The sequence below is a fragment of the Lagopus leucura genome, unplaced genomic scaffold, assembly GCF_019238085.1.
Source record: "Lagopus leucura isolate 7727_CA_CO unplaced genomic scaffold, USGS_WTPT01 Super-Scaffold_100008, whole genome shotgun sequence".
Classification (NCBI taxonomy): Eukaryota; Metazoa; Chordata; class Aves; order Galliformes; family Phasianidae; genus Lagopus; species Lagopus leucura.
The window spans coordinates 24,790,868-24,818,778 of NW_024962265.1; the positions used below are offsets into that span (position 1 = coordinate 24,790,868).

At 36.6% G+C, this 27,911-nt stretch overlaps 1 protein-coding gene across 1 annotated transcript in view; it reads right to left on the reverse strand.

The window, feature by feature from the left end:
- FOXP2 (forkhead box P2) overlaps positions 1–27,911 on the reverse strand; it is a 336,972-nt gene that overhangs the window by 200,862 nt on the left and 108,199 nt on the right. The gene's annotated exons all lie outside the window — the stretch shown is intronic.

The following is a 27,911-nucleotide window of genomic DNA, read 5'->3' on the forward strand; positions in this document are numbered from 1 at the left end:
GTCCTGAGCACCAGAAGGAACTAAAGGGAAGAGATGCGAACAGAACGCATCATCAAGTCATATAAATTCCAAGATGTGTGGACGATATTTAGAAAATCCCCATATTGATTTAAATACTGATAACTAGAAGTCATAGGCTTAACCTTGCAGAACCTTTACACTCGTGAGAGGACAGACTTCTTCAGTAAGAGTTGTTGGCAGGAGCACAGTCATGGGTTTACAGAACAGCTACCAGGTATAAATTGTACATCTTCACCTGATACAGTATATTGGATCACAGAATACACATTATCATATTTGATCTTAAAAAAAAGTAACCTGAAGTATAATTTTGTCACTTACTCCCTAACATACAAATGCTACTCCCTATGTTTACTACCAGGGTCAGACAGTTAGGTATCAGAACTGCACTGTTCCTATTCGAGCTGTATGGTAATAAAGGATATGTAACAAGGATAATCTAATTAAAGAAGAGGGAATGAACAACTTTCAAGCGGGCCCTCCAAATTTCTACTATTTGACGTAAAGCTTGTTTAGCAAGCTTTCCTTCCCCAATGTACTCAGTTAACAGCAATTAGCATTGGCAGCAATTGCACGCGTGCATAGAAAAGAGGCAGGAGGAATTGCCTGGCCTCTGGAAGCTACGTATCAGTTCTCAGTTTTCCAGCACCACTGCCTTTCGTTTGCTGCATGCAGACAAGAGCTGAGCACAACAGCCACAGGTGCTAGCTAGAGGTGGAGTTTTCCCATTCTGAGGACATTGTGACTGGCAATGGAAACTTACTGAGCAAACGAAGCTCACTCTGCAACACAGATGGATTTCCCACTTCTGCCATCCCACTGGGGCAATTCAGGAGCATGCTGCGAAAATGTGTGGGGATTCAGCCCCATGCCTGCGATGTCTTTGAGGACAATGCCACGAGGCAGCCCCAGGCCCGCAGCAGTGTGTGAGGCCTGGCACACGTACACACAGCTCAGGGCTGGGCTGCCTCAGCCACCACGTCTGCAATTTATGCAGCTTGGCCCGCAGCTCCTTTGCACTCGAGGTGACCACAAGAGACAAAGTACAGTAATTATTTTTCATTCATTTTCCAGTTCGAAGTGCCCTAAACATTGAGAGGATTGGGCCACAGATCAGCAGCGAGGGGTCTTACAGTGCGATGACAGTGGTGTGAGTTGTGTGTCCTTCAGCATGGTGCTGGGACACGTGAGGGCAAGCAAGGGCACAAGACTCGTCTTGAAGGACTGTCCTGGGTCAGTCTGGCTGGAGTGGATCCAGAGGTGAACAGTCTTGTCTTGCTGCTGCTTCCTGGAGAGAATAAGCTTCAGGAGAAAGCCTGGCTCCAAAGGGGAACAAAGAAACAGGTAAGGGGACCACAGGCACCAGCAGGGGACAGGGCTAAGCCAAGTAGCCGGTACACATCACACATGAAGCTCACATGCACAGGTTGTAGTGTCTTTCGCTTTATGAATGACAAAAATAAGGTCTGTGATTCTCTGTGATGGTTATGATTGATTCCACTCAAAACCCAAACAACCTTAATTCTTAATGTTATGCCAATTCTTACTGCTTTTTGTCTGTCATAAAATTAACAAGCTACATTACCAAAATCTTTGTGGAAACTTACATGACTTTAACACTTATTTTACATCACTTTATTGCTGCTGAAAAAAGAAAGCCAGTAAAAATGGTTAATTGCCTGACCATTCTGTAATTACCTGCTGCAGATACAAAGCTTGAGGGCTGGCTGCTCTGAAAGTAATGTCTCCTGTTTTATTATGTTGGTCCATGACATCAGAAGTGGATGTTGGTGGCACGGCAGTAGAGATTGAACCTTCCCACAAATATTCCATTTCATTTTGTTGCCACGCAACAGATGGCAGCAGAGGGGCAGTCTGACAAAATGATGTCTGACATAGAAGTGCATTTGAAGTAGAGGCGTGTTACTGAATTCCCCCATGAGGAAAAAATGGCACTCATTGACATTCATCAATGCTTGCTGAACATATGGAGACCAAAGAGTGGAGGTGAGTACAGTGAAGTGGTGCATTTCAGCAGTGTCGACAGTGACAGTGGTCAATTCTGCTGGTGCAGATTTGAAGAGCACAGCATACAGGCTCTCGTTCATTGTTGATGAAAATGACTACTGAAAAATACTGTTTTTTAGTTGGGAATTTGCTTTATCAAATAGTGTTACTGTGCTCTTTGTATCAGCTGTAGGTTCCATGGAAATAAATAGGAGGCATTACTTTTGGAGTAACCTATATTTAAGATAGTTCACATATTGTTTCAAATAGAAAAATGCCATGACAGTGCAACATACAAGCAGTCAGGACCCAGAGGTTGATAACAGATTTCACTTAGAGCATGTGACCAGGGATACAAGATTAAAAACAGCAAAGTGGACAAATATATTCCTTAAAGCTCTGTTTGCAATAAACTACAAAAAAAAGTCCTGATCCAGGTTATTATTGAAACTTGTAGAGGTTTTGATGATAAAACAGAAATAGATTTGGGGGTGGGGATTTACATCTCTACTTTACTTCTTTTTTCCCCCACTGCTAGAGACCAGTGTGTGTTTACCAGCAGGAACCTATGATGTTTGTGGAACTAGAGATACTACTGGAAAGAAAACTGAGTTTCATTTCAGTATTTAAAATTCACTTGGTTAGATGTTTCGTTGCTCTTGCTCACAAATATTTATCAGCACTATTTTGTTCATCAAATGTCATGTTAATATAGCGACACCATTTCCAAGTAGGAAACTTACAGTGAGCACTTGAGTCTCAAGGTTTATTTTAGCAAATTAAAGAAGACATGAGTAATACAAGCCATTTAGAAAGATACTACTCAATGGCAACCAAATAGTCTACACTTTTCAGAGCCGAACAGAGAACTCAAAAATTCTCTGTCATATACACAAGATGTAAAAGAAGCCTGAAGGATAGGTGAAACCCTGCCCCTGAAAGCACAGTGTAGATTATCAATGACAAGTCAGTTTTCCAAATATTAACTCAGATACCATCTGCCTTACTGAATCTGGTTAACCTTACCATTTCAACAGAAAAACTGAGAAATGAACAGATCTCTTTTGCCTCTGTTAGATCATTGCAACTATGAAAGCTAATCTTAACTTCAGGTTCTAAGAGCATGCCAGAGCTCACTGCAAGTAAGAGTAAATTATTGAGAAAACCTATTTTCACCAAAACACCACCACTAAAACAGTTCCTCTATCCTGAATTATTAAAAGATTCTCAAACAAAATAGCAGATTCTTCTTGCCTTCACAGCAGCCAACTTGGGCAGGAAAGGCAGCGTAGGCTCAAAGACTCTGGCTACATACACACTCCAGTCTCCTGAAAAGCCAGAACATCTGACAGGACAGGAAAATAAGAGTTTTTTTTCATTTTTGGTAGCCACAGAAGGATGGGAAGATCAATGTGCTTCACAGCTGCTAGGTAGAGGCCAACCAAAGATGGAGAATCCCGAGAGTGGTGCAGGGACATTGACTGCGTCAACCCCAGCCGTTACCTTGCTTGCCAAGGGCATGCCTAAGGAGTGCACTGCTGTCCTTCTCAACGCTCCCATCATTTTAATGTTGGTCAGACTTGCACAGTTGTTTTTTTTTGTTTGTTTGTTTTCATGTATCCTTTCCCAATGATTGAGTAGCAGTATTACTAGTTACTTCCAATGGTAGTTACATACCACTCTTCCCTCATGATGTTCATGATGAAATGTATTCACTGTCTCCAAATCAAAACAAATCAAATGTGTTTTTGAAGATCTCACTCAACCAAAAGTTTTGTCACCTGCTCACACCCAAACTATCTTGGCTCCCTCTCCTCCCATCATGAAGACATGCAGCAGCCTCCTCTGCTTGTCTATTCCTGATTTCATTTGTCCCAGCTGCATGTTCCTGATCAAAGTTCCAGTTCACAGATTTTGATTTGTTCTTTCTGCATTTTTTTGGCTCTGACCTGAAAGCCCAGGGACCTAGAAAAGCAATTTTCCATCCTGAATGAGGACTGAAAAGGAAGACTTGGAGGCATGGATGTTTCAGCTCTAGAGATTTCAAACAGTTCCACCTACCAAATCCCAGAACTCCTCACTCTTCCCAGTCACTTCTCAGATTCATTTCCTTGCACATATATCTTCAAAATAGCTAGGTTCCAAATGTAAAAGCCTCTTAGACTGAAGAAGCAATTTCTGATATATTTAAATAACAAGCCACTCTACTGCCTGTGTAAGAAAATTGCTATTTTAGTGAGGCCCACATAAACAATGGTTTGAGCTCCCTCTGCAGGCTCCGTGTCTGTAATTAATGAAGAAATCTTTTTCCCACGGCCATGCAGTCATAAACGAATAATGATGATGTGCAGAAACAAAAATGTTTTGACAGGATTTGGCATGAGAGTAGTTGAAATTATCATTGCTGTTGTTTCTTAAATGAGACATTTGGGGCAAATTCTGGCCTAGTATAAACAGGTGCACTGCACTGCAGCAAAAAGAGTGCCAGACACTCCGCTTAGAAATGGGTTTTGTTAATTTTGTGTTAGTTGGATGGCAACTTAAATAAATAATGATAACTAACTGCAAGAGCTAGTATACCTGGAGAAGGCATTAGAATAAAAGAGCACTACCAAGACAGAATGGCAGAAAGAGATATTTAAAAGATTAACTTTAACTAGTAAAGCAGATTATGCTACTGCACCAGGCTTACACTGATTTAGTGGTACAGAGTATATGGAGTGTTGGAAGCATTAAACTCACAAACAGAGAATCCTATCCCAAGTATCACCACATCTGCATACTTGGAAGCTAATGCAGTTCTACATTTCATTGGAGCCACTATCTAATGGGATTTTATATAGGATTAGGCAAAAGTGTGGATTTCCTTGACGATTCAAGTCCAGTCATTAAAAAGAAACCTTTTTCAAGCTGATAACCTCATTTTTTTCCTTTTAACATTAGAGGGAGAAAAAAAAAAAAATCAGTGTTTACAGACAAAATGCAATTGGAAAAAGCTGTGCAGATCGCACAGTGATAAGGATGTAAATGAGAGGAAATGTATTCCATAAACAAAGCTACACAATAATGTTTAATTGAAATATGCAACTGTATTTAGTAGCTATCCAACCTAAGCTTCCATTGTATTTCAGTTCTATTTTAGTTCTGGCTGCAGTCTCAGGTGTGAAGCCCAGAAGAACAGTATGTAACAGTGCAGCCTTTAATAGCCACAGGCATCAAAAATACCAAACATACAAAAATAACAGAAAACACAGCACTATCTGAAGATTCAGTGGCTATCTTTCACAGTGAACAAAAGTGAAAAAAAGTAAGATTTTGACTTGACTGAACTTAGATGTTTCTTGTAGAAGACACTGTTTCACATTTCTCATTAATCATTTGTAATTGATATTCAGCCAACTGTTTATGTGTCATATTAGCCTCCTTTCCTATTCCCATTCTTACATCTTTGAGGCCTGCGCATGTTAACACTTTCAGATAATTGCCCTGTTTCTGTACTGCAGCCTCTTAAGAGGTCTGACTGCATCACACTGTGGAGACATCTATAATTTCTGGCATGCAGAAGAGCTCTCCCTTCACTGAAGCGGCTACACTCTGCTCATCAGCCTCTACACAACTAGGACGATATTTCTCCAACACGTTTTGTTTTTTTTTTTCTATTTGTTGGCATGAGCTGTATGAAAACCAGCTGACAGCCAGATACTACAGATGCTTTCCAGAAAACATGGCTTGGGCTAACACCATATAAAATCTCTGTCATCAGCCCAGGCAATAGAATGGAATGCATGCAACACATTCATGGATGGTACCAAACTGAGGTGATGGAAGGGATGTGGAAGCTGCCTTTCAATAAGCCAGAGGAGTGAGGTGAAGAACTTCATCCAGAAGCTCACCAATGTCAAATGTGAAGTATTGCAACCAGGCAGGAACAGCTCTATGCTAGAGGTGAGATATGAACAGGATGCACAGCAGCTTTTCAGAACAGGATATACATCCCATGTATCAGCCAAGAAAACTGTGTGCAGTAGTTATGCTGAAGCTTCATCAGTTACTGTCATGCCTTCATGGGTCTGCAATGTGAGATGCAGATCAAATTGTTCATTGCTCATGTGGGTATCATTGCCTAAGCTTCAGCAACACTGTTGAGGTAACTCCTCATTCTTACACTGTGTCTATTGCAATGAACTACAGCATCTATTCCAAACAGCTTTAGATATGGTTTAAAAAAATTTTCCACATTTAAATTATGGTCAAATTACATGTGTATATTAAGTCTTTTGAATCATCATTTAAAACATCTTTCTGCCTGAAACCCATCATGTTTGTTTTGGCTAACTAAGGCTCAGACTTAAATGGAATATATTACCTGTAGTAAATCATAGTAACAAATTGCATAGCTTTACATTACAGTTACAAATTCATGAACCATTAGCTACCGACCCGGTGATCTGATAACCTGCTTATAATAGCACCCACATTTGGTAAAGCATTTTTCATCAGCAAGTCAGTATCACTATCCCCATTTTTTAACATGAAAAAAATGAGGCATAAGATAAGGAACTGACTGGACCAAGGTCACATAACAGGCTTGCAGCAGAGACGGGAATAAAAACAGGGTGGCCTAAGACCTAGAGCAGTATGCCTCACTGTCATTTCCTCACCCCAATGTCTCTTTTGTCTAGGTTCCCACAATTCAATTTACCCTCTCTTCTGTATATTAACTTATTTTGAGGGAAAAATATTCTAATTTGCTGGTTCTGTGACTGTTGCATCCACTGTGGTCTTTATGGGTACTCAAGATAGCACTGTTGATAGCTAAAATATAAAATAAAGGATATGGCATATGAGATTAGATATACACTTTCTAAGATTAATTTAATGGTGACAGAATCATGACTTCCTTATCCCTATACAGACAGTTACTGTGTGCTGAAAGCTTTTCTTACTCTTTTAGCACTGTTAGTGGTGACAACTCTAACCAATTAGTATCTTCTTTGGACTTCACTAAAATGCTGTGAGGAAGTACTCTGGACAATTCATTAAATAAGAGCAGACATGTCAAAGGCATCTAGGATTCACTGAGTTCCGTACCTTACCATATTGTTATTTATAGTCCTTCTAACCATACTCATTTATCTGGGGGTTTGTCTTCACAAAATACTTAGCCAAAAGTTATAGCAAATTGCTGGGTTTTTTGTTTTGTTTTGTTTTGGTTTTTTTTCCACATTTTGCTCAACAGATCTGTAATTCTATCAAGAAAATAATTAAATTTATTTGACAGAAAAGATGACAAATTCTTCAAACACGGAAGCCACTTAGAATCTAGAGCATCTCACTTGGAAGTCTAGAGGCATGACTACCCTCTGCAGTTAAATATAACACAAGCCACCGGCATTCAAGCTAGCTGTGGAACGGAACTCAGAAACTCAGCAGGGCTTTTCAGCATTAATACCAAAATGAGCGTCTCTGCACAGACATGCAGCTGTGCTATGGAGAAGTACTTGTGTGGATCAGTACTAGCTCAGGTAGAATGAGCATGTACTACATCACTTTCCATTGTACAACACAAACACATTGAAAGCAACTTGAAAGACAGCCTCGGTTCCCACAGACAAGTTGCAAAACAGCAATTAAGTGCTTGAAATACCAGGTGGCACTGAATCCTCTAAGTCTATGAAAGTATTCCAAAGCTTTGCCTCCCTGGATGAAAAGACGTCACTTAAGTGCCAGAAGTTCTGCTACTGTATATACTGAGAGGCACCAACTGTGATATCCCCACATGCTGAAGGCAGTTAGTGATTCACAAATTTGCACATAGGGCCCTTCAGAGCTCCAAAGCTTGCAGGGATTATGCCTGGCAGCCATGAGAACAGTGCACTGAGCTCAAAGCACAGCAGCACAGGTACACTTCCTCAAAAGCACAACGAGGTGAGGAGTGAAAACAGGTGAAAAAGCTGCAAGCTCTACAGTAAATGCTCTGCACTCCTGCAAAATGGCAGCTACAGCATGGTAAACAAAATGTTACTGAACATCTAAGTCACTATATAGCTTCTGCTGGCTCATCCCCTCTTATGATCTGATTCAGCAAGGTACTCCAATTGTGTTCACAACTTTTACTTTCCAAGTATTCCCACCAGCTTCACTAGGAAAAGCAAGTTCCCTGAAGTTTATCACAGTGCTGAACTGAGGACCTATGAATGCCCTTACCTATAACTGATACATAAAACACTCCTTACTTAAAACTTCAGTAAACTGGTGCAAAGGTTTCAATGATTCATTTTTTTTCATTAATTCATGAAGGATAGATATACTGCACCTTGCAGACTGAAAAGGAGTTCTGCAACTTTGCAAATGTTTTGCAATCTTAAAAAAATTTATCATTTTGACCAAGTTTGACTTCAAAAACAAGTTTGTTTTATAAGAGAAGTCACGAGAAACATGCTGCTCATCCCACCGTAGCATTTAAAAAACTTCACTACAAATACATCCTATTTGTCTTGATTTTTCTGCTCTAATTCGTAATTTATCAGTTAAATATATGCATATATATAGGAGAGATTAGAAAAGACGCACTGAGGTTCTCTCCATACCTTAGGTGTTTCACCAGTGGCATATCCCTACCAGGTCCCCAGTGAGATTGAAAAGGAACACCAAACACAATTTCATAGCTCATGGCTATCTCTTACCAACTGATAAAGACAGTACCAATTCTGGAATACGGAAGATGAGACACAATAAAAAAAATACTGTAATGTAAATGTAAAATGGCATGGTTTGATAACAGGGATTCTTTCTTTTTAACCTTTGATTTAGTTTAGTAACAGCTCAAAGTTCAGGTTGACGTCGCTCCTTTGAATGTTCATCAGGCTTAGCTCTACCTAATTTCTCAACTCCTATGGGTCAAGTAATGATTCGTTCATGATCTGAATGTCACCATTTGCTGCTACTTCCAGGGATTCAGTGGCTCCGTCTTTACTAAATCAAATACTGCCCAGAAACACTGGAATACACTCACTAAAACTTTAAATTGTTAAAATTGTTCCTGAAATGCTTTTCACTCATGCCAACTAGCACTCTTCTAGACAATATGCAGGCACAGCTCAGAAGTGAGAACATTTCAGGAACCATTCCAAACAAACAGGTGGATCTCACCACAAATTGCTTTGGAAGCTCAGAGAATTCACAACATAAACATCAGCTGTTCTGCGTAGCAGGAATGATCCTGAAGACGTCTTATTTAACAGTCTAGACACAGCTTCACAATCCAGTTGCAGTGGGAGCCCAGTGAAACCACAGTTAATCCCAGTTTTGTTGCTTCACATGAAAAACAAAACAAAAAACAAAAACAAAACAAAAACAAAACAAACCCACTAGAAATATTCAGCTGCAAGCAAAATAAGAACCATTCACACACATTTCCTTTCTTGAGATTCTCCAAGGTCCTCCAGCTGTTTTTGGGTTCTAAACTTTCTTAGTGCTCTCTACCTCCTCAGAAAGGGGGTCATGGGTATCTTACTTTTCTGCAAGTAATATCCCATTGATCCAAGTGACTTTCTTCTGGTAACATAGCAAAAACTATTTTTCTTAAGCCTAATCAATTATCCTGCTTTTGTCACAGGACCTTACATTAACCAGTGACCAACCAGTTGGTAGAACATGGACTTTGCCACATTTTGGAAGACCAAAGGAAGAGTCATAACACCCCCATCCAATTGTATGGAGATTGGATCTCTATCCTTCTTTTCTAATTTTGGCTAATCTGAATTTCTTATATAGGAAGAGCAAGTTGAAATTCTACTTGAACATCCCCTGATCATAGAATATGTTGAAGAGAAATTTTTGAGAAGTTTTTGAATCAAACCTACTTTATTTCAAAATTTATGATGAAAAGCAAATGAGCCCAGAAGTTTTCTGGTCTTCCACTCTGCTTTTTAAGGCATGAGATAAAAGATTATCCCTTCTGAGCTAAGCATTCACTGCAATGGATTTTTCATCTGTTTTTAACAGTAATTTATCTACTTGTTTTGAATTATGCTACAGCACATAACGCTAAACTGCGTTTTTGTCACGGCTGCATTACAATTTCAGATATTTTATTTCACAATCTACGATGACGTTTTACTTACTGTATTCATCCTTCAAGAACAATGCAAAAATGACTACAACAAAGCAAATCTGGTTTTCATATCATGCCTGCTTAGGATACAGGGACAATAACATTAATACAGTAATTACTAGTGCTTGCTCAGTCAATATGTTATGATGTACTGAATTCTTTGTTGTCATGGGGCTCAATTACTTAGATTTGGCAGTCAGATGAAATCATAAGACATAAAAAACAAGCTAATCAAACATAAACATGATCCCAAATTTTTATTGACTGCATTTATTTATCCGCTGTTAGGGCCGGAATCCTATTCAGAGGAGAAAGGTAGAGAGACAGCTGGAGAAGAATAAAAAAGAGATGTCTCACTCACTTTGAGCTAAACCAATAAAAGTCTGGGGAGGGAATGCTGTTTAAACCCTATTTTCTTTGCATGAGTGACTACATTTTTAAAAGAATTACTGCCTTTGAGGGGTAATATAGATATTTACATTCAAAACTGTATTTGAGATACGATATTTAAGCACATGGAACACAGCAGCATCTTTGTTAATCTGGTACGAGACGCATAAAACATATTCAAGAGAACCTGGACTGGTACTATATCAACACCGTAGCAGACATTTTGTTGTAAAAAATGGTTCCTAAATGTTACTAATATTTGATCAAACATTCCATTCTAAAAATTACACACTGATTTCACTGATTGTTATATACCCACAAGATGCTTGTATTTCTGTAGCATTCCAGAAAGTTGTGTGTCACTATCACCTTGAAATAAATTGCCAGATTCAACAGCAAAAAACAGTTTAATTTAAGAGCAGAAGGGGCAGCCTTCCTGCAACTAGTCCTTTTTTTACCCATTATCTCAACAGATGCCTCAAGTGGAGGCTTAGCAGAAGGTGGCACAAACAGCTCCTTGTTGTAGCATCTCCTTCTTTTCCCCTGAAGATAATCAAGGACAAGGTGGCGCGAGATAATTAGCTACAAGTATCATTAGCTGCCTGAATCGTCTCCATGACTGATACGGAGCTCCTGCAGGCAGCCCTGGCTTACAGTTGGTGACTCCCAGGGAAGGTATTTCAACACAAGAAAGAGGCCCTACAAGAGGGAAGATACGTATGCATATCAATGATTACTCTCTTGCCCTGCTGATAAGAGAACTCAGTATTTCCCTCTCCTTACTTCTGGGGTAAAGCAGCTCACCCTAGGAACAGCAGATTGCTGATTTGACCTTTGTGTTTTGCTTTTGGGAGTATCATCAAATAGCACCGTTGTCTCAAAAAGCTCCCGTTTATTACCACTGGAGAAAACGTGTATATTTTCAAGTGAATAGGTAGGGAGCTCCTTGTATCAATGGAAGTAAATAATTTGACTTTATTTGTGTATAATAGCATTTATAGATAAAGAACTGTATTGAACATGGAAAAATCTAAATTTTCCCCACCTGGCTTACGTAAATGGGATTATTTTACTATGTTGATGTCAGTGCCTGTTTTAGAACTGTATAAATATAGAGGCCAGCTCTTAATTCCCTTAGATATTTCCAGAAAATGCTCTATACTCAAAGAACTCAGAACTCCTGAAAATTTCATATAAACTTGAAATTAAGAGCTTGCATTTAGACAAAGAAGCCTAAAAATTAATCTTAGCAATTCACTGCCTCTGTTTACCCATCTTTAAAAGGAAAACTACTGAGTTGTTTATAGAGCAAATTCATTTTCTTGGATGAGAAGCACTACAAGTACTAGCTGTTCTTATTTACTACCATTTTACAAAGAAAATCTTTGCAAATAACAACTTTTTTGTTTGTTTGTTTTTGTTTTTATGCAGTTTCTCATTTCCAACTAGGGCAACACTGACAATAAAACCAATTTTATACCTAAAAACAGCCAATTTCACTGGAGAAATTTCAGAATGCATAGAATTATGGTAGAACAGAATTTTACAGGTGTCCATGAAATATAACGACACCTTAATAATGACATCTTTTGTTTTGCACAACTAATTTCCAAGCAGGTGACACATACAAGAATATGTAATTAATCTTGATGCAAAACCATGAATGTTGCCAATACTTATCAGGACGTGAAAACCTAGAAACCACTGTTGTTACAATGAAGAATATGGCACACACAGTTTCACTACATTTACTTTAATCCATTAATACTACTACATCTTACCAGTAGGCAGCACTGTTACATCTTTTTAGATGTTAGCAATGTTAATGACATACAGTGCCATCTGCAACTTTCTACATAATATCTGACCTTTACTTCCATTCAACCCTCATTATTTTTTCTTCACGCAGTGTTTCTATCTCCCAGATTTTATTTCATAAAAGAAAATAAGATGAAAATCAAAATCCTTGACTATTTTTAAGCACATCAAAAATGGGAAATGGATATTGGAATGGTATATTGGATTGAATTAATCAATTACTGTAACTGTCACTATTTAAAATGTGACAATATCTACTTCAAATGATGAATTACCTTAGGCAAGTATTTCAGCAGGAGAAATGATCCATTTTAGTATTGATTAGATCATTTAGATCTTAAAGATATTAAAATAAGAAATTGATAGAATAAACAAATAGTAGTCGATCTTGAAAACCCTTGTTTGAATGAACAGCACACGAACCTTCAAGTATGACAGTCATATCTTAAATTGCACTGCTCTTCTCACAACTTGAAACTGTAAAATCCTGAACAAATGAGTACTATAAGAATAACAGGTCGTTATGACTTTTTTAAGGATAGCCAAGCCATTGGTTAAGCTATCTTTAGCTTATTTTACAAACATGTGCAATGCCCTAATAACTAATAATTTTCAGGTTTTACATTCCATAGAGTTTCTATCATCAACTAATTGGTCCTTGATCCTACATTCACTCAAAATGAAAATTCAATAGGGAGTTCAATAGGATTTCTGGATGTACAAGAAAGGAAGAATTTTGTGCTGAATATACTTGCACCCAGCTGCAAAGGTTATTGGTAGGGGTTAATAAGTATATTTGGAAAGCACAGATAATGAATACTTAAATTAGAATATGTATCTATTTTATATATGTATATGTTATATAAGCATACAGACATGCCCACAGAGGCATATACATACATTTATACAAGTAAAAGTTTAAAAAATAAACAGCATTCCCTTCATTGGTAAACAAGCTGTACTAGCTTACACATTTTCTCAGTGCTAGACATTATTTTTTTTTACTTTCTGTCCTACTTTCAAACCAAAATTATAATTTTGTATTTCATAAAAAGGCACAGAATCGTAAAATGGGCCAACATCAAAATATAACAAGGAAGCAAAGATAAATTAGAGGAATTCTTTGGTTCTTTCACTAACTAATCAGAGATATACAGAAAAGGACCTTTTAAGTTTAATGATACCTGCTCATTAAATGATGCTAAACACTAAAATACCACGAACAGCAGGGAATTTCAGTTTACATTAGAGAAAAAAATAAAAGGGTAAAAATGACTGAAGTTGGTCAGTTCAAGCTGATAGGGCACTTCAAATGAATAACAGAAGAATAAAAGAGACACTCTAGGTTAAATTAGGTTCTCCTATGCCTTTTCTTGAAAGTGCTTAACTTCACAAATTTTATTTGAATTAACTAACCTGCCAAAATCAAAGACTTGAATAGGGGTAAAGTTAAACAAGCAACTATACTTCACAGTAAGTTTACCCATTAAACAGCAGATAAAACCTCTGCATAAGAAAAGATGGGGGAAACAGCCTCAGAATGTGCATTTTTTTTCCTTCTCTAGGCAGGGAAAATGTCATCTCTTTCATACTCTTAAAGTAAAGCTGTACTTCAGAATAAAATTATTCAGATACAGAATTTAATTCTACTCATTTATTTGCAAGACTTCTGCTTTTCTGAGTTCAACTTAGTTTTCTTTCCCTCCACTTGAAATATGTAATACTCGAGTATTACAATTTCAGTGTGGCATTAAAGGCCTTACACAATCAATTATATTGCATTGCTTGACTAATAACTTTTGTAAATACAATGTAAAATATTTAAAGGAGAATCACCATGGTTGGAAAAAAGAACACAAACAAACAAAAAAAAACCAGTTGTAAATAACAAGGCTGCTTCAAATCTTTCTCAAAAATACATTACATTCCCTATGTTAATTTTCTTTGAAGATGATTAAGTTTATCATTAGGAAGAATAAAAAAGGAGAGTTCCATTCTATTGCATTTTTTTAGTGCTAGCAACTTTAGAACACTAATAAAAATAAGATGCAAGTTTCAATTGCAAGAACTCCCAACCCACAACTGGATTTTTAGTTTTTAATTTTTACATGGAACAACAGTTCCACATTTATTGATTATTAGACAGCATTTTATCATTTTGGAAGAGGGATAGAGTTGAAGAAAGAGGAGAATAAAGAAGCAAAAATACATGTGATTCAATTTGGAGCACAGACAGCCAGCAAGCCTAACTCGGTCAACCAGAGTGTCTCTGTGCCTTCCTGTCCCCTCAGCCCCTTGCTTTCACAGCCAAATTCTTGGCCTGGGGCTGAAACACTGAACTGGGACTCAGGAGCTAAGATTTCAGTTGTTAATAGAAAAACATTTTTGGATTTGATTTTCAGGGATGATAACTGATTCTGGTCACCAAGCACATCTCAAATCCAGCCCATTAATCTCACTAATTGGAATTCCAACTCATGAGATGTGGATAGTGGCTGTCTACGTACCAAAGTATTGTGAGTTTGTTCTCATGGCTTTAAAACACTCCAAATATTGTAAGCATAGCAGGAATATAGACAAATACAGTCCCAAAGTAAGAGATATTCTGATATTCAGTTCAGATATTTGTTCCCTTTTGTCACTTTGCTCAGCAGTCGACACATAAGAGAGCCAGATACGTAGGTATGAATCCATGCCTCTATCTAGATAAAAGATGTCACCCTTTCAACTTTATTCTCTAAGACAAGGTTGTCAAATTGGAGTGCCACTATGCAGAGGAGTTGAGTGATGGGTGCTGTGTCAACCTCAGAAGAAATACTATGTTTTTTTAATATGACATAGGTGTAACTGGCACGATGCAGGAGAACATCACCCATATGGGAGCAAGCTTAACAACTGAACAAAGGTACATAACAGGTGTAGAATAACAGTATTTGAAAACACCATAGATATGAATATGAGAAAAATTTTGCTCTGGGAAAGCTGTGATCAAATGCCAAAAAAAAAAAAGAAAAAGAAAAAGAAAAAGAAAAAGAAAAAGAAAAAGAAAAAGAAAAAAAGAATGGGGATGAGTTAAAATATATAAATACCACGAGGAAAATTGTGATATGGGATACATTTTTTCTAATTTCAGACGTTACTTCTGCCTAATCCTTAAGAAAGTGAATAGTTCTAGTTCCTGTGACAAAAGCCAGGCAAATCCATCAAGGAACAATACTTTGTGTATGCTCAGAAGTTCATACAGGTGCTCCTACAGTTCAGGGAGAATGAATGTCTCCCCATGTCTTTCCATGTCTTCACAAGACAATTACAACTAGCAAGAAGATCATAGCTCAAATATTACTTTCATCAAAATAAAATGAATACGCCCAAGCATCTTCCATTTGTATGAAACTTCATAGCAAAGAGCTTCCTTAGAGATACTTCTCCTAATACATCTGAGAAGGGAGTTGGTGGTACTCAGAACCTGTCTTCTAGTCTATTACATGTAACATTGGAGAGTATTTCATGCTAAAGGCCTAAGTAGAGCATGAAAAATATGAAATTGCATTTCCAGTCTTATTAACTCAGTAGACTGAAAATGGCATGCTATCTCAGAATGAACTTTAGGAGGTTATTGGGTTGGGTTTTCTTTCATTCAGTGAAAGGGAAGGAATTGATTTGATCTCCTCGTGGTCATCAACATCATGAAGAGAACAATTTTTTAATTAAGATATGTAAAGTTACAGGAAATAACCAGCTAGAAAAGGTTGTCCTTCCTTGTTAGGAAAACTAGCGAAGGATTAGTTACGATTAGTTAGGTTTCATTGACAGTTGCACTTACGACACCGGATACATTGGTGACATTGGAGTTAGCAGCTTATTCATTTCTCTAGTAGATACACACAAGAACAACAGGACAACGTTATCTTTGCTCTCATTAGTATGTTTACCACAGGTGGCTGGAGGCACCAGCTGAGAGGCCCCACTGCTGTAGGCACTGTATGAACCACAGCAACGCCACAGAGACAACACCACCAAAGAGCTGATAATCTGATCAAAGACACATTGTGGAATAATTTAAAGATATGTTATACTTTCCCTAAGTTGTTCATTTTATTCTAATTGTTTTTGCACCAAGTTTTACAACATACATTTCCTTATCTACCACTCTTTACTAATTCTGCTGCTGTTCTCACATAATATTAACTGGTGTCATCAATTTTCACTTAAAAAAAAATCTCTCTGCTAATATAAAAGATGAGCTGGAAAAGCTGGGGATGTTCAGCTCAAAAAGATGGAAGCTCTTAAACTAAAAATGCACCCATTGTGTTCACTTTATGAATGCACAGTCCTTGCATAGTCCATCAAGTCATTAAGTCCACCTGGTCCCTTGGGTGGAACTGAAAAGCACAGGGAAAATTCTGCTTATCTACTCAAGGGTTGCAGAAGATGGGCAGATCTGTCTTAAATGAAGACGTCCAAGGTCCAGGCATACCTTGAAAATGACAATGGATAAGACTAATGTATGTATTTTGAATGAATGTTATGCTCCAAAAATTTTTCATCTTTTTTCATTCAATTTTTCATTCTTCATCTAAAGTTATTATTGGAGTATCTATGCATGCCACTGCATTACATTTCACAAACATTCATATAATAATCAGACCCTTTATCTGAATATTACATGCCATTCAAGCTCTAATTAATGTCTTTATATATAATGTAGATATAAGAAAGAAAACAGCACCAGACCGCTGATTAAGTTCATGCTACTTAAAAGCTAAGATGCTCTTTCAAAAAATGATGTTGAAAATATTGCAACAACTGATAGACATTTTCAAGGTGCTGAGAATTGCTTTTGTGCAGCACTGAATGTACTTAAATATTAAGAACAGGGCGATTACCTTCCGCTCAGGCTAATAATTTGCAAAAGTAAGTCTGCCCACCTGCCTACCCAAGAATGTTTAAAAATTTTAACCAAGTCATGAAGGTCTCTTTCAGAGCCAACAAATGTACACAGATCAAAACTAGACATGGTGAAATGTCTGCAGTCTACAGCGTATGAAAGAGAAGTTCTATCTGAAATTAGGCCTGTATCTTTTTGTTATTTTACTTCATTACCCTGTTCTTCCTTCTATATATCAGAGGTCTGATCATGCTTCTCTGATTGTTTGTTAATCCTATTATTATTTTATTTCTTCTATGCTGGGTGCATTTTCTCGACTTTCTCTTTCTTTGTCTAATTTTCTCACATTGACAAAGAGGATGCACATTAAAATAATAAAACAAAGCATCATCTTAAAATGGACTGGTCAATACGATAGACAACTGAACAATACTAGGAACTGTATTCATGTTGCATCTCTCTCTTTCCACCATTATTTATTGCTTTCCCAATTGTTTTGGAATTATTTAAATTGCTTAAAATCCTGATTTTTTGTAATAGTAGGAAGTCAACAAAATTTTACTAAATCAAAAAAGAGAAGGAAGCATATGCCTTTGTTGTACTATATTCGACAATGGATTGCAACTGGCAATTTCAATTAAGAATGTTTATAATCACCTCAATTTGCTTAGAAGGAAGAGGAAGGTGAAAAACATACGTAGGAAAAAGTCTAGATCAGGTTATACAGAGGCTTCCTTTATGATGCTTTTAAAGAACTTTCATCAGAAAGTGGTATTTTACCCTACTAAAGGAGCAGAGTCTAGGGATTGTCTTTAAAAGCTACCATTTCTCAACAGTTACCTAGAAATTAAATTTGAAATTTCATCACTTTCCATTAAAACTATAATTAAAAAAAAAAAAAAAAAAAAGCAGTGAGCAGTTCTTCAGCATTTACTTTAATACAATAAAACTTAATATCCAAGTTGCATCTTTCTGATCTATTTTGCTTAGACAAACCTTAATCTTGCCTCAAGTCCAAGCACCCTTAACATGTCTAGAAAGTTGAGCAATGATCCATTTTGATTAAAAATCTGCTTAATTATCAGGGGAAAAAAAAAACCTTTTAGTATTATTTGGATTTTTCATTTTCAGAGAGGAAACAAGAGAGTAGGATTCACATAAAACATTTAAATTTAGTTTGTCATGTTTATGCTTGGATTCTAATATCTACTACAACTGAGAAAAATCGGTATTTTCCTCTATAATCAATACAGTGGAGCCTTCTGAGAAATAAAAACATAAATTCACAAGGGCTCTTAGTTAGATGCCTAAATACAGGCATCTGCTGTTAGTTCAAATGATCTAGGCAATGATGGCCAATTTTTATCTATCAGTCCCAAACGATAGGGTTTCCTTCATTGGTTCCATACTAGATCTACTAATCCTCAATGGACATCTTAGATATTCACAGACACATCTAGTGATACTAGAAAACCCGTGTTTAGGTAGATAAATTCCATCCTATCTACCTACTTAAGAGCAAACAAAATCACTCTCCAGGTTTAGTTGGCTATTAATTTTTGTAGAGCTTAATTACAAATGGAAACTTTGTCACCTGCTCCAAGTGCAGACACACTTATAATTTCACATATGTATTCAAATGTGTCAGTAGGAGGTGAACCTTATTCAGGTTATTTTCAGGTTTGTCAGCTGGACCACATGACTTAAATACAGCTAGAACTTATATGCATTGAACATAAAAAGAAACTAGTCAAAATATGTCTGAAAGGGTCCAGGTTCATATGAGAACAGCATGGTCCTAATTTGCCTATCAGTCAGCCAGCAGTATTTCCCAAATGTGTTCTCATTTCCTCCAAATGTGACAGAGCTTCTGAGGCTTAACTAAAGAGAAAGACAAAGGTGTTATTAACCAGAACATGGTCTGTGCCAAAATTGGTGTGCCACAGAAACATCAAAGATTTCACATGGATACTATTGCTCACCTTTCTAAAAAACCCAATATGTATATTTATATGATCATATTAAAATCCAGATGCCAGATTTACAAAGCTAGGCAGATACTGAAAGCGTAGAAACATTAACTTTCAATTTCCTACCTCTAGTCAAAATTGAAAAACTATAGAGACTACCTGAAACACAAACAGTAATGAATTAGAGTTTACTCTTGAAAGGTTTACCTAAAAATGGAAAAAAAAATGAAAATAATCAGATCTTTGTTACTGTTGTATCTTTTAAACAATGTTTTACATTGGTGGAGCTCAGCTGCAGAAAACTTTTCTATGTAACAGGATTCCTTTTAAAGTCACAGTTTCCCCTAAATCTTATCTATTGCAGGTAACGACAACAGAAACCTGACAGCTAGATATGAAGTCATGCTAAAATGCAATGGGGAAAAGTATAACAGGCTTCAAAGATTACAAATCTCTAGCATAAATACTACATAAATATACACAAATAAGTACTGAGCAAATGTTTGTTAATTAATCCCACAAAACAATTATCTGATTTTTCAGTCATCATGCCAAGAGGATACGTAATGCCACAGTAACATTCTGCTTTTAGGAGATGTAACAGATAGTGTCTGATAATAATTTATGAATTCCACAGGGGAATTTTTGTAGAGTACCTCACTTCATTTATCATTGATAACACCATACTCTAGCACTACTAGGCTGATCAAGCAAATGATAAAGAACAAATACCTAGAGTAGCTTAGGATAAAATGCTGACTCCTGCAGCATATTGGTGTTCAGCTGATTCTCAGAAAGTAGACATCAACAAGAAGAAAATGGCCACTGCTACCTTGAAAGGTAATATCCCTAATTATCACTGAGGATATTAAGTGTCCAACGTTTGTGATCACTGAAGGTCATGCTTGAAAGGTACAAGACTTAACAGTGGTCAAGAAGACCAGCAGTAAGAAGTACTACTTCTTATGGTTACGATTCCTTATAAGTCATAGAGCCTACTGGACTGAGAAAGTCGTATTTTTGAACCCTATCAGGCCTCAGATCAATAAAGAAATGTATTTCTTTGCTACCACAAGCAGTGTTTGGTAACAATAAGGGGCTCACCAGTATCAGCGAGGGCACTGCAAAAAACACAAGTGTCTCTCTCTGTCTGAGTTACAGAAGAATAACACCCTTTGCTCTAAAGAAAACCTAAGTAACATTTATTTATATTTCTTGACCATACTGGCATCAGTAGAGATTTAGGTTATGTGTTAGGAAGAAATTCTTTACTCTGAAAATGGTAAGACTCACACTCTGAGCAAAGAAGCTGTGGATGCTTCATCCCCGGAGATGATCAAGACCAGGTTGGATGGGGCTCTGGGCAGCCTGAGCTGGTGGGTGGCAGTCCTGCCCCACAGCAGAAAGGTTGGAACTGGGCGATCTGTAAGGTTCCTTCTATCCCAAGCCATTCCATGATTCTGTGATGAATCCATTACTGTAAATTCATACTGATCATTATACTCTGGCTTCACATGAGGTTTCCTAATCAACAAGGGCTTGGTTTCTCCTTCTTTGGAGAAGACCTTCCAACTTCGTCACAAATTTCTGAGGGTCTTTGTCTTGCATAGAAATTCTACAAAGGGAGCATTCACCTATGCAGGTATTTTTCATAATCATGCAATTTCATGAAGAGGTTATTGCTAAATCTGTTGTAATTTTTAGCTATTTGGAATGCAGACATGTTATACACATCCTTTTTGTTTCTGCCAGAGCAGCTTGTAAAACGCTTCATAAGCCAGTGAAGCATAGGGTACACTGGGAATACCAGAAATAACAGGAATAGCTGTAACTCCATTCCTGTCAACAGTGTTCACAGGGACAGAAGCTCTTTTTCCAGTCAGAAAAAATAAGGCCAGTGCATATCTGGAGGATAAATAAAGACTCCATAAAAACAGATCCCGTTCTTCAAAACAGAGAAATACATTGCCCTTATTCTTTGCAGATTAGCACAAATTAAAATACAAAATACTACCATTTGTAATTGCTTTCAATCAGATGAGTCAACGTTACAAATTTGAGTAAAAGTAGCCTCAAACAGCTTGTGAGCTATACAGAGATAGCAGAACACTTAGAGATCACTTCCTAATTTTCGAAAGTAGATCAAAGCTCAAGGTGGTGAATAGATTTTGTTCTTTTGCTTGGCAGATGGCAGCAATGCTAGACATCCTGGATTGAAACGTATGATTTTGAATCTCAAGAATGAAGTCAGTAGGGCAGCACCATGGGAAAACCAGCAGAAAAGCAATAACGTTGGTCAGTGCTACAGTGTTCTGGTATTTCAGAGAAAAACACTGTCTATAATGGGATCTTTGAGTTTGATAATGTGGAATAAGGAAGATGTGGAGGAGAAATGTGTGCAGGAAGAAAGGGGGGATGTAGTTAGCATCCATTTAAAATGACTGTATTCACCAACAAAAGCTACCCAGCACTTACTCTCTGATATGCTTTTGCAACAATTAATATTCCATCTTTATCATCTTGGAAAGCATTTCCAGAACCCGAACAATAATGCCTCCTTTATCAGTGTTTGAAATAACTCCAATGAATCTAAGGCTGAATTAAAATGCTTGGTGACTGGTTAACTCCCTTAAAGAAATATAATCCGCCTTGCTGCAATATGAGGAGATTTTGTAAATGTTCTTACAGGTCCTCTCCTTGGCTCTGAAAGTAAGATATTTTCCTAAAGCTCTGTCTAGCAGCTACACTACCCAAACCGCAAAGAAATGCTAGACAGCTAAATGCTGTGCTCTTACAAAGACTTCTGGTGGCTGACAATGGCTGATCTGATGAGCTTAGGTGTGCTATCCTTTTCTGACGGTAAAAAATGTTGAATTAGTTGGGTTGAAGGTGCACAATGGGTACATACCATCAAAAAGGGCACCTGTGTAAGAAATCATCCTAAAAAAGGGAAAAGATTGAGGAATATCTAACTGTGTGCCAACACTCAGACAGACATTAATTCAGTAAGAGAACTGAAACAATGGTAGAAAGGACACAGGTCATGAATGCTGTTAAAAAAAAAAAAAAAAAATAGCAGAAAACAAACAAGAATTGAAGGGTTAAACTAAAACACAGGTATAGTCCTGAAAATAACACACGGAAAAATGATTCTCAGATAAGATCATTTTTGCTTCTTTGGTAAATTAAAGCATATTAATTAAATTATGAATTGTGGTCGTGTGTCCATGTGTTACTTTGAAATAGAAGGAAATACAAAAAAGAAGAAAAATCCAAACATACAAAAGCCTTTTCAACTTAAACAAAGTTCTTTACACAGACGAACAGCTGAAAACTTACAAAAGAGGTGTTTATGCTAATACTATATATGATGTTCCCAGAAAGACTCCATAGTATTTTGTCTTTCCTGAATAGGTAAGTGATATTATGAGTGGACCACTTGAAGCAGAAATTAAAGATCTTTCTAAACAGAAAATAAAAAGAAAGGGCATGTACATGCATTTCTGGTCAGTGCTCACCACTTACTGGAATTAAAACTTCGGAAGAACTGGCACTACAGGGCAAGAATATGTAAAAGGAAGACAAATACTGGAATACAGTATCATTAAAGCTATATACTCATTGTAACTCAAAAAGTGAGAAAAACAAGTATATCATGAGTGAAGAAAATGATGGTCCTAAGAGGCTGAGTTAACGATATTTTAGTCATGCTCTAGCATCCAGGCCTTTATGCTTTGGGAAGGCCTGACACAAGAGGCACTGAATACCTCGAAGACGGGCAGTGCTGCCCAGGGGCTAAGCCCTTGTGATTGATGTGCCTGTTAAGAAAGTGACATTCAAAGGACAGTCCAAAACCTCTTCTTGGTGCAGGCGAGGGTAAGCACCACAGGCTTTATTTATCTCCACTATCCCAAATAAAATTTGAGTCTACACCTGTGAAACAGGACACTTTTTAAAAGGTAAGGTGGGTAAGTTGATTAGCTAATTAACCAAGCTCTTATATACAACCCATAGGGAGCATTTCAAATGCATAGGACCATTTTTGTTATTAAAATAAAATAGGACAGGGAAGATTTATCATTAAAATGTATTTCACTAATTATACCACCTGGAGTTCTTTCCACAAAACAAACTTTTAATTAGAAAATGGGAATTTATAGAAAATGTTTGGTATAAAAGTTTGATTGTTTATTAAAAGTAGACCATGGAAAGTTCCTGCACTATACCTCTTCAGAGGGTGCAATCTGTCCTTTTACAGTCTCAAGAATCTCTTCAGAAACTACTGGCATTTATTTCTTGCACCGCTTTATTAAAAGAGAAGGCATAATAAAATAGGTATTTCTTTTCACATGATGGGAGAGCTTCACTAATTGTAGGTACACAGATTATTTTATCTTTAAGGAAGTAATAAAGCTCGACTGTACACTTAATATGAGCCAACCTGAGAAGCTGAATTCCCCAGTCTTGTACAGGCTCTTTGTACCAGCTGAGCATATCAGAGCAGCTTGTATTCTTCCCAGAAGCATCGATGGCATAGCTGTCCAGGCCTGCGTTAACAGCTCATACACTGCAAAGCATAGCCTTAGCTGCAGATGCAGTCACTTAAATTCCTTATATAGTTCCTCAAGGAAGAGTAGCAATTTACTTAAAAATTTCAACTGACACTGCAGAAAACAGCACAAACAGGAACATTTTTGATGCCTATCATACTCTTACTATCTTTTTGTTGTTGTTGTTTTTTAACTGCACTTTGCTAAAATAAGAGTTAACAAGTTTACGAACTGGATTTGTTTTGCAGCCTATTTGTTTTGAACAAGGAGTCAAGAGAATTACTGGACAGGCAAAGGAAAGCTGCATGACTCCAGCTATGTGGTATCAAAAGGGAAGTGCCTCTTTCACATATCCCTCCATCTTAGCGCTTGTATGAGGGAAGAATGGTGAGCTTCCACCTCTGGGATTGGAAGAGGAAAGTGAACAGCAGTCCTCCAAAAACAGCAATGATCAAGGAAAGAACAATGACCTGCATTTATTGCTGGGTAGTGTTCCCAGTTGAGTTAATAAAGTTGTGGCCTAATTAAACTAAGCACTTCACATCTTGTTTTTCTTCTTGCATGGCCGGGACAATTAAGCATCCTTTGATGTAGAGTGCTCAGAGGAAATCTCCCAATTACTTTATGAACAATTTTTGTAATAAAGCCTGAGAGAATTTACTGAAACCACCTACAGTAGAATGAGGCCAGAATCAATCAACACTGGATGACCAGACTTAGGACTACGAGCTTTAAACCACAGGGCACAAAGACCACAAACCCCTCACTACAGTGAGAAATGCAAGCTGTCACAAGGGCTAGCTGGGTACAGCAACCTGAACAGAACTCTGTGGGAAAAGACTCAGTTTCGTTCTTTGAGCAGAAGCTATTGCTAATTTGTGATTTTCTCTTTAAGTAGAAGTTGTTTTTCACACTGACACTATCCCAGTTCCAAATTAAATGTATTAGTATGTGTAGCTATAGTAGGTGCTTCACAAGGCCTTCATTCAATGGTCTGCTTAAGCATATTTGTCACTGTTTCTTTTCAATCAAGTTGAAAAAGTTATTTTGTTACTTCTTACCAAAAATAAGCAAGGACATTCCTAATTGTAGTAATTTGAAATAATATTAACTTATTAATTTAAATTCAGTGTAATGAATGTAGGATGATAAGGATTTTCTGCACTTTCAAACCTCCTGCTTTCACAGGCGAGTGTACTTAGCTCTCTAAGATGAGCCATTTCTATCTCAGAACTAGTCAGATCAACCAGCATATCTGAAAAACTAAATAAAGAATACTCTTATAAAGCAGTATGCATGTATATCCAAGAATATGTAGATTTAAATCTAAAGGCATGTATTTCTTAGTTTAAGTATTGTTTCATTAATTTGCACATTCAATTAATTTGAATTCAGAAAAATACACCTTTTTTTTTTTTGTAAGAATAATTTCTGAAATGCAATTTTGAGAATGGTAGCAACTGATAAATAATGAAATTAAGTTAAAAGGAAAAAAAAAAAAAAAGCAATTATAATGCCTTTCAGTTTTGAGAAAATTATCAAGTGTAAGTTGCACAAGCATTTAAAAAAATATTACAGCAGTATTGTTTCCATTCAGTATCCACAAATAATTCAATTATTAAAACAAATAAATAAATAAACTGAAAGAAAATAACTACTTAACTGGAACTTCGAAATTATGCTTTCACTCTAGCTTAAGAAAAAATGGATTATTTTCAACTCTTATCTATTACTTCTTCTTTTCTGCACAGGGAAAAGTGTGTTTTCTGAAATTTGTTTTGTTTGTTGCAATAATAAGACTGAAGACTTTGAAAGTGAGTTTTTTCACAATTAGGATGTAAATTATTCACTTAATAGACCCAGTTGGGTAGAAAATGAAAACACAAAACAGCATAAAATCCCCTATAAAGTCATTCATCATCAGTTTAAATTAGCTCTAAAAGGCATTATATACAAGTAGAAAAAAGCTCAAATTATTTTTGCATTATAATGAGTTCTGATCGGGAAAAAGAAAAGATACAGTAATTCAGTAATGCTAGAATCTGTCCACTAAAAAACTCGGCTACTGCTGTTGAAATATTTTGAGACATATATTCCATTCAACTCCCCAAACAAATAGCAGACTGTACTTCAAATGCATTGCAAGACTATTAGGTAATCTCTTTCTTTGTTTAGATTCAGTAGGGTTCAGTGACAAACATTCATCTCTTTCTATAAAAGTTCCTGTTCTCTTGCTTAGATAAGAATTGCTTTACTTCTTGTAGCAAATCAAAATTTACTTCACAAGATATTAGTATCTCACAGGAAAATTCAAAGAAAATGCAAAAATTATCATTTAACCATTTTTAAATTATGAATTATTTGTTCCAATCTTAGATCATACAGTAGAAAGCACATTTACATCTGTAGGTAGATTAATGGAATTAGACACAAAGCTTCTGAAATAAACTAATACCAGCTGCTCCCATGCCTCATTACTCTGCAGTAGCTGCTACCCTGAAATATTGCACACTGCAGAATCATTGGCTTTCAAAAGCAACACAGCCTTTTTAGAAGACGTAGCAGTGCAAAACAGACACTTCACTCAGACAGAAGAAAAGAAAAAGAAAGTCCTGTACTTCAGGATATGTGTTCAACTATTTTCCACTCTAATGTATGCATATTTTTTTACCACCATCCATTTCACTTATTTGAACAGGTGAAAGCAATTAAATTGTAAAATTACTGCACTGTCAATGCTCAGAGTTCTACAACTATTTACAAATTCTGAAACTAACAAAATATCTTTCTCATTAGTACCACACACCGTGCTTCCAATACTCGTGTAAGTAGGGATGAATATCACAGCCATTTAGCTTACTAACAGAAAATCTATTAATGACCAAAAGTAAGTTGTGCTCCAGAAATACAGCATATTTAGAAAAATATATTCTCTAAGTACACATGCTGCACAATAAAATTCTTTACAGTAACTGATTTTCAAAATGTATTAGATAGCAGCCTTACTGTAGTCTGCAAAAATTAGATCGCAACAGCTAAATCTCTCAGTAAAAGGCACTGTCAAACCCTTATTATCTCAAATGGTCATTAAGAACATCTGAAGTGACTCTTCTCTGGTAACACAGAAGTAATTTTAATGTAAAAGTTTACACAGTTAACATTACACAAGTTTAATTTCCAACAAGCCCAGAAGAATTAAATATTCCATGGCTCTCAGGAACCATCTTCAACATAGAGGGTTAGTTTTAAATGTTTATATAATACTTCTAGCATTAGAATAAAAACTTGAAAATGTTTGGAGGAACAATTCTAGTAGGAATCAATTGTATACTTTAACTTTTCTGAAGATAATACACAAATAAATCAGGCAGACAAACATAAACAGACTTCAGCTTTATTTAAAAATATACACAACATGGTGTTCATACTCTGAAGTATTTAGAGGTAATCTATCACAATATAATTCTTCATTTTAAAATGCCAAAATAATGAAATGTAAGTTCTATAATGGTATCCTTCAGAACAGTATTGATCTTTTGTTTTTGTGTCTTTGAAACTGTCCTCTGCATAATAAAATTAATTCAACTTACAATTTTCAGAATAATTAGTGCTTACTCAATATAATTTGCCACACTCCCAGGTGAAATTTCATGGAAATGACGGTAAGAGATATAAAATGTAAGCTACCATTAGTAGTAAGCATATTAGGTAAGGCAATACAAGTCTGATATGTTTTACATATCTTGAGATTTTCCCTTTTCATTTGTATGATACGGTCAGTATATCATCTTAGAAAATTACTCCATCAATCTTAGAATCACTTCAGTTTTTAAACACCTTAATAAACTAAACAACCAAACCCAAGTTGAAAACTACCGAGTCTTTCACTTATCATAATAACTTTCAAGAAATAACGTTTTCAGTGACATCAGGCCTATCTTTGTACCTGTATGTTAGGTCTAAAACAGACTGTACTCAATATCCTGCACTGCATAGGCTTTTGCCAAATAAAATAAAAATGCCTGTGGAAATTATTACCAAATCCCAGCAGGATACCATCAGTATGGTACCAAAAAGATGATCAGAAAACAAAAATAAACCATAACTAAAAGGAGGCCCTTTCTTACCCAGAAATGGCGATAGACCACAGA